General features: G+C 34.6%; 1 long non-coding RNA gene across 1 annotated transcript; it reads left to right on the top strand.

Moving 5' to 3' along the window:
• The first annotated feature begins 6900 nt into the window (after positions 1-6900).
• LOC127736818 (uncharacterized) lies at positions 6901-11331 on the top strand. Its single transcript, XR_007999204.1, has 3 exons — positions 6901-6994; positions 9553-9639; positions 11158-11331. It is a non-coding gene; the product is annotated as an uncharacterized LOC127736818 (long non-coding RNA).
• The last annotated feature ends 625 nt before the right edge of the window (positions 11332-11956 follow it).

The following is an 11956-nucleotide window of genomic DNA, read 5'->3' as shown; positions in this document are numbered from 1 at the left end:
ACAAGATAGATACACACATACATACATCCAGTGTTTAATACAAAAGCACTGAAATTAAGGCACTAGGCATATCTTAAGCAGCATGATATCGCAGTATTTGAACTTTAAATAAAGCAATGAAATGTGGGCTTGGATTGCACTGGCATAAGCTGCCATTCCACATAGATGTTAAATTTAAAATCTTTTGTTACTTTGTCTCTAATCTGAAATAGCTTGACATCTCATGTCCCAATCATTACTGTCAACTGACCTGATTTTTGTAGATCACACCTGGGAATTCAATATGTATATATATCTGTTGGAGAAATGAGTGTCCCTTAACTATTTGTAACCATTTAATTTTGTTATCCCTTTTAATCCATGTGGTCTACAAATGTTGCACAGAATGTAAGCAACAGTGATATCTTCTTTTTCATTACCTGCCTCCTGTGTATTAAGGACCACATTTGCTATAACTGATTTCTTGTTATAGTTGGGGTTTATAATACTCAGTATTAAAAGAAAGTGTGAAGAAAACAATAAGAGGACATTACTTTATGTTGATATTTATACCCCCGCATTATTATACCCCTTCTTTAAAAAAGTGGGGGTATACTGTTTTATTTTACCCCAGCTTTAAAAAAGTAGAGGTATACTGTTTTACCTCTGTCTGTCCGTCCATCCATCCGTCCGTCTGTCCGTCCGTCCGTCCGTCCGTCCGTCAGTTGGTCTGTCCCATGAATATTTTTCTCAGGAACTACATCATAAGGATTTCTGAAATTTAGTTTCAGGGTTTATATGAGTCAGCTATATATACTATGTGATGCATTTTCAGATTCATCACTCAACAACTTCCTCTTAACCAAACACTTACAACATTTTACATATGACATCCAAGTTGAAAATTTTCGTCACATTTTTCTCAGGATCTACATTACAAGGATTTCTGAAATTTAGTTTCAGGGTTTATATAAGTCAGCTTTACCGTGTGATGTATTTTCAGATTCATCACTCACCAACTTCCTGTTTCCTGAACACTTACAACATTTTACACATGACATCCAAGTTAAAAATTTTCGTCACATTTTTCTCAGGAACTTCATTACAAGGAATTCTGAAATTTGGTTTCAGGGTTTATATAAGTCAGCTTTACCGTGTGATGTATTTTCAGATTCATCACTCACCAACTTCCTGTTTCCTGAACACTTACAACATTTTACACATGACATCCAAGTTAAAAATTTTCGTCACATTTTTCTCAGGAACTTCATTACAAGGAATTCTGAAATTTGGTTTCAGGGTTTATATAAGTCAGCTTTACCGTGTGATGTATTTTCAGATTCATCACTCACCAACTTCCTGTTTCCCGAACACTTACAACATTTTACACATGACATCCAAGTTGAAAAATTTTCGTCACATTTTTAAAAACTACATAACAAGGATTTCTGAAATTTGGTTTCAGGGTTTAGATAGGTCAGCTTTACTGTGTGATGCGTTTTCAGATTCATCACTCAACAACTTCCTGTTTACTGAACACTTACATCATTTTACACATGACATTCAAGTTGAAAATTTTCGTCACATTTTTCTCAGGAACTACAATACAAGGATTTCTGAAATTTGGTTTCAGGGTTTGTATAAGTCAGCTATACTTGTGTGATGCCTGTCAGGTTCATCTCTCAACAACTTCTTGTTTACCGTCAAGTATTTGGGCGGGGGTATCATCAGTGAGCAGTAGCTCGCAGTTTCACTTGTTGTTATTTAAAAAGATAGAGTTCTGCTGAAAATTCTCTCTTGCACTATGTCACATACATCAATTTTGTTTTTGTATATATTTTTTAATCAAGAATGCATGAGTCTCTGATATTTTATGACTTCGAACTCAAAAGTTTGTTTAGTTCAGCTTTGTTTCATCAGAAAATGCTTAGAAAGGATACTGTGGATTCTTTATTAAGTCTCCCAAACGAAGTTTGGGAAGACTTATTGGTTTTGCTCAGTTCTTATTATTAAGGTCTTTCCTTTCTTAATGGAAAGACCTAACTGTATTTCGTTTGTTTTTTTTCCTCCGCCGTTTTCAAAGTCAAACGTCAAGAAAAGTATGTAACATATCAAAATGATCTTTGGTACCAAGTATCGCTACTCTTCATAAACTATCAGAGTTAGCGGCAAATGGTTTTTTTTTAAATGTTTCTTGCCACATGTCGCAACTTTAAATAATTTTAACCGAAGCGATCCAGTTACTTCTTATAGGAGTTATTTCCCCTTGAATATTTTACTTTTCAATATGCATATGAATCTCATGAACCGTAAGTTGTAAAGACCTAGGGTCTTTTGATTTGAGATCATTGGACCATAACTTGAAAATATAGGTCAAGGTCAAAGGTCAAGATCATATTTTAGATTTTTATATGTCTTTGATTTCCCTATAATTCTCAAACGGTTATAGATAGAGAAAATTTAAATAGTGAAAAATGCTTGGTACTTCAAGGGGCAACTTTGTTACATTATGATTGTATTAGTTTTACCATTATGTAAGGGACATAACCCCCATTGACGGTTTACTAAAAGACATTATTAGGCAAATCTCTTTAACAAAAGGTCCTAGACCCATAATGTCTTTTGCAATGGCATTGTGGACCACTGACCTTGACCAAGGTCACAAGGTCAAAGGTCAAGGTCATGTCAAAAAAGGCAAATTATGTGTTTTGACCTTATTTAAAGGGTTTGATGTGTGTTTTAATGCTTTTGTAGGTTGACATTGACCTTTAACCTTACTACTTGTTAAGTGATCTCTCAAAAGATAAATCCCATGTGTTTAGATATAGTATTTAGGCTTTCAATTCCATTTTTGCATGCTCAAAGTGGATCCATTCTCTGTGTTAACCAACCAACCAACCAACTAACTAACTAACTAACTAACTAACCAACCAACTAATCAATCAATCAATCAATCAATCAATCAATCAATCAATCAATCAATCAATCAATCAATCAATCAATCAATCAATCAATCAATCAATCAATCAATCAGTCAGTCAGTCAGTCAGTCAGTCAGTCAGTCAGTCAGTCAGTCAGTCAGTCATTGCATGCATGTTTCTGTCTCATGTGTTGAACATGGGGACCAAGATCTTATTTGTTTCTATTTCGATTGTTTGAAGAGACCATATCCCACGTGTTTAATTAATTAATTAATTGATCAATCAATCAATCAATCAATCAATCAGTCAATCAATAATCAACCAACCATTCAATCAATCATTGCATGCATACATGTTTCCGTCTCATGTGTTTAATATGGGGTAAAAGATCTCATTTGTTTTTTTTTTTGCTTGTTTCAAGAGACCACCATATCCCATATGTTAAATTTATTAACCAACCAACCAACCAATCAAGCAACCAATCAATCAATAAACCAACAAACAAATCAACCAATCAATCATTTAGTGTATGCATGTTCCCGTCTTATGTGTTTAATGCGGGGTCCAAGATCTCCTTTGTTTCTTTTTCGCTTGTTTCAAGGGACCCTATCCCACGTGTTTAATTAACCAACCAACCAACTAACCAACCAACCAACCAATCAATCAAACAATCAATCAAACAATCAATCAGTCAGTCAGTCAGTCAATCATTGCATGCATGTTTCTGTCTCATGTGTTTAATATGGGGACCAAGATCTTATTTGTTTCTATTTCGATTGTTTGAAGAGACCATATCCCACGTGTTTAATCAATTAATTAATTAATTGATCAATCAATCAATCAATAATCAACCAACCAATAAACAACCAACCATTCAATCAATCATTGCATGCATACATGTTTCCGTCTCATGTGTTTAATATGGGGTCCAAGATCTCATTTGTTTCTTTTTCGCTTGTTTCAAGAGACCATATCCCACATGTTAAATTAACCAACCAATCAATCCATAAACCAACCAACCAACCAACCAATCAATCATTCATTCATTGTATGTATGTTTCCGTCTCATGTGTTTAATATTGTATTTACATCTCTTCTGAAGAAAAAAAAATCCACATGCTTGTTATCAGATGTTCTGGGAAACTACATGTCCAATTGACCCCAACATTTGCAGTCAGCAGGGTATACATGTATTACATCTTCATAAAACAACGTGGTGCAGATATCTCCCAAGAATTTTCCTCGAGAAAAGAAATTGCAATGCCGTAAAAATCGCTTGCTAGTTCTGTAAATCTCAGTGAAATCCTTCAATAAAATGTCCGCTCCTAGATTGAAATACAAATCTGTGTTACAAACTGCTGCTGAAAAATGTACATTGTATGAAAATAATCAATAAACGTGTTTTAAAGTTACACAGGATCAATTAAATCCAAAGCATGCACTGCTCGTGAACTGTGATCGAAACGTCAATTACCTACAATGACAAAAGAAATACATTGTGTGTATTCCGTCGCTATACATGTTGTCTGTCCAACGTCCCCACCGAAAAAGAAATAAAAATACTAAGTTTTCGCTATTATAAAGCTTCGTCACGTGACGCCACAATCTGGCGCGAGACAAAGACGCGCGCGGGACCTAAAATAGAATAAAAACTTTCCAAACTAAATATAGAAACTTAACCAACACACTAATATGGACCTTTCAAAGAAAGAAAGAAAGAAACAAACAAACAAACAAACAAACATACATACACATATATCAATCAATCATGTTTCAGAAGAGGGAAAGACCGTTTACAATTGCTTTTTAAAGCAATTGATTTATATTTATAATTCTTCTTCTTCTTCTGCCGCTTTTAAATTTCAACTTGTTCGCACTCGTTCTCCAAAACCGCTTGTCAGATTAACTTAGGGTTTCACAATATGTTAGACTAACATGTCTAGTGGTGCAATCAGGGTTTTGTTTGTGCAATAGGGTTTATAAAGGGGTACTTTGAGGGGCAAAAAGAAAGGAGGGTTTTACTATAGAACCCTATGGGATTTTATTTTTTAAAATTTTCAAATGAATATAAATTGAAAACCGTTTGTGATAGACACAATATTTTTAATTGAAATGTTCTAAATGATAAAGCACATTAAATGAAATACAGGGTTAGTCCCCAGGGGTCACCCCCACCCCCTGCCATTTAAGAAAGTTCTGATACCTTGTAAGTGGTCAAGATCCCCACCCCTAAACCATATATATTCTGGTTTGTCATGCTAAGATGGTTTGAATGATATACAGGGTTAGTCCCCAGGGGTCATCCCGACCCCCTGCCATTTGCGAAAGTTCTAATATCTTTTAAATGGTTGAGATTCCCACCCCTAAACCATATATATTCTGGTTTGTCATGCTAAGATGATTTGAATGATATACAGGGTTAGTCCCAAGGGGTCATCCCGAACCCCTGCCATTTGAGAAAGTTCTCATATCTTGTAAGTGGTCAAGATCACCACCCCTAAACCATATATATTCTGGTTTGTCATGCTAAGATGGTTTGAATGATATACAGAGTTAGTCCCCAGGGGTCATCCCGACCCCCTGCCATTTGAGAAAGTTCTCTTATCTTGTAAATGGTCGAGATCCCCACCCCTAAACCATATATATTCTGGTTTGTCATGATAAAGCACATCAAATGAAATAAAGGGTTAGTCCCCAGGGGTCACCCCCACCCTCTGCCATTTAAGAAAGTTCTAATATCTTGTAAGTTGTCAAGATCCCCACCCCTAAACCATATATATTCTGGTTGGTCATGCGAAGATGGTTTGAATGATATACAGGGTTAGTCCCCAGGGGTCATCCCGACCCCCTGCCATTTGAGAAAGTTCTAATATCTTGTAAATGGTCAAGATCCACACCCCTAAACCATATATATTCCTGTTTGTCATGTCTCGAACATTTGAATGACATATAGGGTCAGTCCCTAGGGATTCCCCCCACCCCCAATGTTCTAGTATCTTGTAAATGGTCGAGATCCCCACCCCTTAACCATATATATTCTGGTTTGTCATGCGAAGATGGTTTGAATGATATACAGGGTTAGTCCCCAGGGGTCATCCCTACCCCCTGCCATTTGAGAAAGTTCTTATATCTTGTAAATGGTCGAGATCCCCACCCCTAAACCATATATATTCCTGTTCGTCATGTCTTGAACATTTGAATGACATATAGGGTCAGTCCCCAGGGGTTCCCCCACCCCCAATGTTCTAGTATCTTGTATTAAAATGGTCGAGATCCCCACAACTAAACCATATATATTCAGGTTTGTCATGCTAAGATGGTTTGAATGATATACATGGTTGGTCCCCAGGGGTCATCTCTACCCCCTGCCATTTGAGAAAGTTCTAATATCTTGTAAATGGTCGAGATCCCCACCCCTAAACCATATATATTCCTGTTCGTCATGTCTAGAACATTTGAATGACGTATAGGGTCAGTCCTCAGGGGTTCCCACCACCCCCAATGTTCTAGTATCTTGTTAATGGTCGAGATCCCCACCCCTAAACCATATATATTCAGGTTTGTCATGCCAAGATGATTTGAATGATATACAGGGTTACCGGTAGTCCCCAGGCATCACTAATGCATATAACTTTATTGGACCAAACCAATTTTCACTGGACTTTGCCCAATGTCAGGCGACCCTTGGAATAAGAATTATGGGAGCTTCGTTTGGGAGACTTCGTAACAGCATCCTGTTACAATCATTTCTTGTTATTCATGAAATTCCAATCTTTGTGTATTTTGTGGATATAAATGTTGAATAAAGTGTAAATTTTCTTTTGTCTTGTATACAGACTTTGGAAAAAGAACAAAATCAAAAATCCACAAAACCATAAACTTTCCTTAATCCACAAAAATTGGTATCCACAAAATAACTTCTTTCTATTCTTATTTCAGATTTCATATGATTTTTCAAAATTGGATTTTTCCGATGAAGAAGATATTCCTCCATCACCATTACCCTCTCAGTTCATAGCACCTGTTCTACCACCAAACTGGAAAGATGCCAAGGACTCAACGGGCAAAACCTATAATTTCAATGTCTTAACTAGGTAATGATGTAATATAGGCTTTATATTCAGTAAAATTTATCAGTTTTGAAAATTGAGTTTTCAAGAAGTAGACAGCTTTTTGGCCAGGTTTGATACAATTTAAAAAAAATGGCTAAAATGTATGGTAATGTTTGGCAGATTGGCGGTTGGGCAGGGACATCTGGATACCTAATTTGTGTAATCAACTTGTGTAATTAACTCCTCCTACAGTTTTCAATCCAGATTCCTGAAACTTCACAGAAAGATTGCACATATGTTGAAGTTTTGCACATGATCTTTTTTATTTATTTGTTAGGAAAGAGACTTTAAGTTGTTACATATAATGTGCAATTACTGTAAATGCTAGTATAAATGAATGAAATGTGAAATTTTTAGCTCACCTGGGCCAAAGGGCCAAGTGAGCTTTTCTCATCACTTGACGTTCGTCGTCCGTTGTCCTTCGTTGTCGTCCGTCGTTAACTTTTACAAAAATCTTCTCTGAAACTACTGGGCCAAATTTAACCAAACTTGGCCACAATCATCATTGGGGTATCTAGTTTAAAAATGTGTCCGATGACCTGGCCCGCCAACCAAAATGGCCACCATGGCTAAAAATAGAACATAGGGGTAAAATGTAGATTTTGGCTTATATCTCTGAAACCAAAGCATTTAGAGCAAATCTGACATGGATAAAATTGTTCATCAGGTCAAGATCTATCTGCCCCGAAATTTTCAGACAAATCAGACAACCTTGTTGTTGGGTTGCTGCCCCTGAATTAGTAATTTTAAGGAAATTTTGCAGTTTTTGTCGAGTCTGTGACTTTTTCGTCGTTGGCGGCGTCCACAAATATTCACCCTGTGGTTAAAGTTTTTGAAATTTTAATAACTTTCTTAAACTATTCTGCATTTCAACCAAACTTGGACAGAAGCTTGTTTATGATCATAAGATAGTATCCAGAAGAAAATTTTGTAAATAAAAAATCCTTTTTTTTCCGTATTTTACTCATAAATGGACTTAGTTTTTCTGCCAGTTAACATTACATTCACTCTGTGGTTAAAGTTTGTGAAATTTTAATAACTTTCTTAAACTATCCTAGATTTGTACCAAACTTGGACAGAAGATTGTTTATAATCATAAGATAGTATCCAGAAGAAAATTTTGTAAAAAAAAAAAATCCTGTTTATCCGTATTTTACTCATATATGGACTTAGTTTTTCTGTCAGTTAACATAACATTCACTCTGTGGTTAAAGTTTTTCAAATTTTAATAACTTTCTTAAACTATCCTGGATTTGTACCACACTTTGACAGAAGATTGTTTGTAATCATAAAATATTATTCAAAAGTAAATTTTGTTAAAAAAAAAATCCTGTTTATCCGTATTTCACTTATAGATGGACTTAGTTTTTCTGCCAGTTAACATTACATTCACTCTGTGGTTGAAGCTTTCAAATTTTTAATAACTTTCTTAAACTATCCTGGATTTGTATCACACTTGTACAGAAGCTTCTTTATGATCAAAAGCTAGTATCTAGAAGGAAATTTTGTGAAAATTTATTTCCTGTTTTTCTGTATATTACTTATAGATGGACTTAGTTTTATTCCAGTTATCATTACGTACAGTCTGCAGTTAAAGTTTTTAAAACATTTATTAGATTCATAAACCTTCTTGGATTTTTACCAAACTTGAACAGAACTTCTTACAATCAAAAGATAGTATCTAGAGGAAAAATTTTTAATAATTTTTTCCCCATTTTTGTTGAGCCTGCGACTAACAGCAAAAGTAGGCGAGACACTGTGTTCCACGGAACCCTTACAAATTTTTGGTTATTATCTTGAATATTATTATAGATAGAGATAAACTGTAAACAGTAATAATGTTCAGCAAAGTAAGATCTACTAATAAGTCAACATGACCAAAATGGTCAATTGACCCCTGAAGGAGTTATTGCCCCTTAAAGTAAATTTTTAACAATTTTTCGTGAATTTTTGTAATCTTTTGCAAAAATGTTCTCCTCTGAAACTACTGAGACAAATTTAACTAAACTTGGCCACAATCATCATTAGGGTATCTATTTTAAAAAATGTGTCTGATGACCCAGCCTGCCAACCAACATGGCTGACATGGCTTAAAATAGGACATAGTGGAAAATGCAGTTTTTGGCTTATATCTCTGAAACTAAAGCAAAAGTATAATGGTTTCATTATTTCATGCATCAATTGTAAACAAAAATATCAGGTGAGCAACACAGGCTCCTTGGAGCCTCTAGTTACTCATGTTAAATTTGTCTTTTCAACAGTTTTCTCAATTTTCATTAAAACAATTAAACAGATAAGAGGAAAACTGATATTTACGTAAGTTTATTAAGATGTGAACAGTTCACAGAACTACTTTTAGTAAACTACTTACGCTTAACAAATGGTGATAAATTTTATCCTCTTTTTGTACTGTGTGTTTAACCTTTAATCAATACCCAATATGTCTTTTATTTATTTATTTCTATGGCAAATCTAATCTTAAAAACACATATGACATGCATCACAGTCACAAATAAATTCACATATAATTTGTGCTTTAGGAAACACTGTGGACTCCTCCAAAAGTTGATGATCAGTTCTCTAGACAGGTTAACACATATATGGATATTCCTTATAATTCTAGCAATGTAAGTATACTCCTTATTTCAAACATTTAAAGATCTCCGAATCCCCATGGTCTTACTGCTGTGCAAAGGTTTGAAGGTGAAGTGCGATTTTGATTACGCTGAAGTGCAATTGTAGCATTGTGAGTTGTCTTGTTGATAGCTGAAGTGCAATTGTGGTAACGCGGAAGTTCGATGGATCACATAAAGTATATTTTCAATATAGAAGACAATTTGTTTGTAAGAAGCATTTTTTGGACTTTTTTCGGTTAAGAAGGGGATTATAAAACCCATATATTAAAGGAAACGAGGAGTGATTGGCGTAAAAGGGAGAGTCAACCTTATGTAGCAGATTTTTTTTCTGAAAATCTACAAGTTCTTTTTTACGTATGATGGAGCGTGGCATTCTTTGATTAAACACAGGATCGTAGACAGCGCAAAAAGAAACTCATTAGAAGAACGACGTAAATATGAAATGTTAACCCAGAATTATGTTCACATGCAGAAAATCAAAGAGGACAATCACTCACTTAATATGCAACCAAAACTAAGGACATACATAGAAAATAACAAATTCAATTTATATACTAACCACTTAAAAAAGCTTCCTCTCATAATAATTGAAAGTCTGTTGATTTTAAACAACCATCACACATTATATAGACCATTGCACATCAGCAAATGGTCATTCTCACTTCAGCGTGACCATCGCACATCAACTTGACCATTGCACATCAGCATCCCCATCTCACCTCCGAGTCCTACACATTTACACAGGAATAATTTTAAACCAAAAGTTGAACATTTTTCATTCTTTAGAAAATAAAGATGATAATGTGAGACCAAGTTGTCAATTGAATATGAAAGTTAAATAAAGGAGTAAAACGATAGTTAGAAAACCACAATACTGTATGAGACGATAGTGAAAACAATCTGATTTAAACTGATATGGATTTTTGTTATATTGTGATCATATACAGAAGCAACAGATTAAGTTTGTTGTAGTTGATTTATTTTGTTTACAGAAGTAGACATGCTAAATTGAAAAATTACTATTTCTCGAAAGTAGGTTAACACTGCAAAGATTTATATAATTTATGCTGTCAATTCAATATCATTTGTGATGTACCAATTTTTTAAGGATTTTATATGTACAGGTAAACCACAAATATAATGTTACACAAACAACGAAGTTCCCTCCGTTTGAATGCAGAATCAGGTATCCAAAACAATATGATTTGTTCTTTATCTCAGAAAATTGATACCAATGAGCGAAAATTAAAATTTTGACACTTGAACTTTATAAAAGAACTTTATGAAAAATGTTAATGATTGTTTATATTAAAATATTGCTACTAGTCTGTTAACACTGAGGTTGTGAGTCCAAACCTCACACATAGCAGGTGTGTTTGACTCCAATCCTAATTGACTAGGATTGCCAATATAGTCATAGTGCTGTAAGTGGTGTTAAACACCAACAATCAATTTATCAACCAATCAAATATTGCATTATTCTTAGAATTTGGATTTTTGTAATTGTAGGATGCAGCTATTTCAAGAAAAGAATCCAAAAACACTGAGAGGAGTAGAGACGGTGTACCAGCAAGTGAAACTATAACCTTAAAATCTAAAAATGCCCACTTGTCACCAGCTGCAGGTTCAGAGAAATTAATTGCACCTCTATATACTGCAACACCTATTTTTGATATTTTAGAGCACTTGTAAGTTACTATTTATACAGCAAATTTGTGAATATAACGATACATAAAGATAATAAAAGAGAATCACCTATAATATTTGATACCTGTATTACAACAGACCACATCCACCACCAACTAAATCTTAAGAAAAATTTCTAAAAACAACTAATAGCCCATGATCCAGATAGCCTGACTTAATATAGGGATGGCACAAAATGTGGTGGGGATAAAACAGTTTTATTTGGTTTTTGTCTATCTAGACGATATTTCATTTCACTGAAATGCACAAATGAATTCCTTATTAGAGCAGAAACTACCAACAGGATGACCACTAACTAGAAACGATTTACATATAATTTGGCAGGTAGGATTAAGATATGTTGTTGGTATGATACTGCTGCTCAAGAAAACATGATTTTGAGAACATAAAATTGAAAAAGTGCATGTTTGCTTTCAAACTATATGTCCTCCATAGAGTGAATCTATTGTCATCAGGATCAGCTGCACATATTATCTCTAGTTAACATTTATTTTATTACTTTTAGGTATATCAGAAGTGTGGCAATGGACACGAGTTGGTACAAATGACACATTAGGCACCATTGGTAACATCAGCATAACGTTAGAAAGTTGTTTTTTTT

This window comes from Mytilus californianus, unplaced genomic scaffold (genome assembly GCF_021869535.1).
Source record: "Mytilus californianus isolate M0D057914Y unplaced genomic scaffold, xbMytCali1.0.p SCAF_37, whole genome shotgun sequence".
Taxonomy (NCBI): Eukaryota; Metazoa; Mollusca; class Bivalvia; order Mytilida; family Mytilidae; genus Mytilus; species Mytilus californianus.
This window is presented reverse-complemented; position numbering and strand designations above follow the sequence as displayed.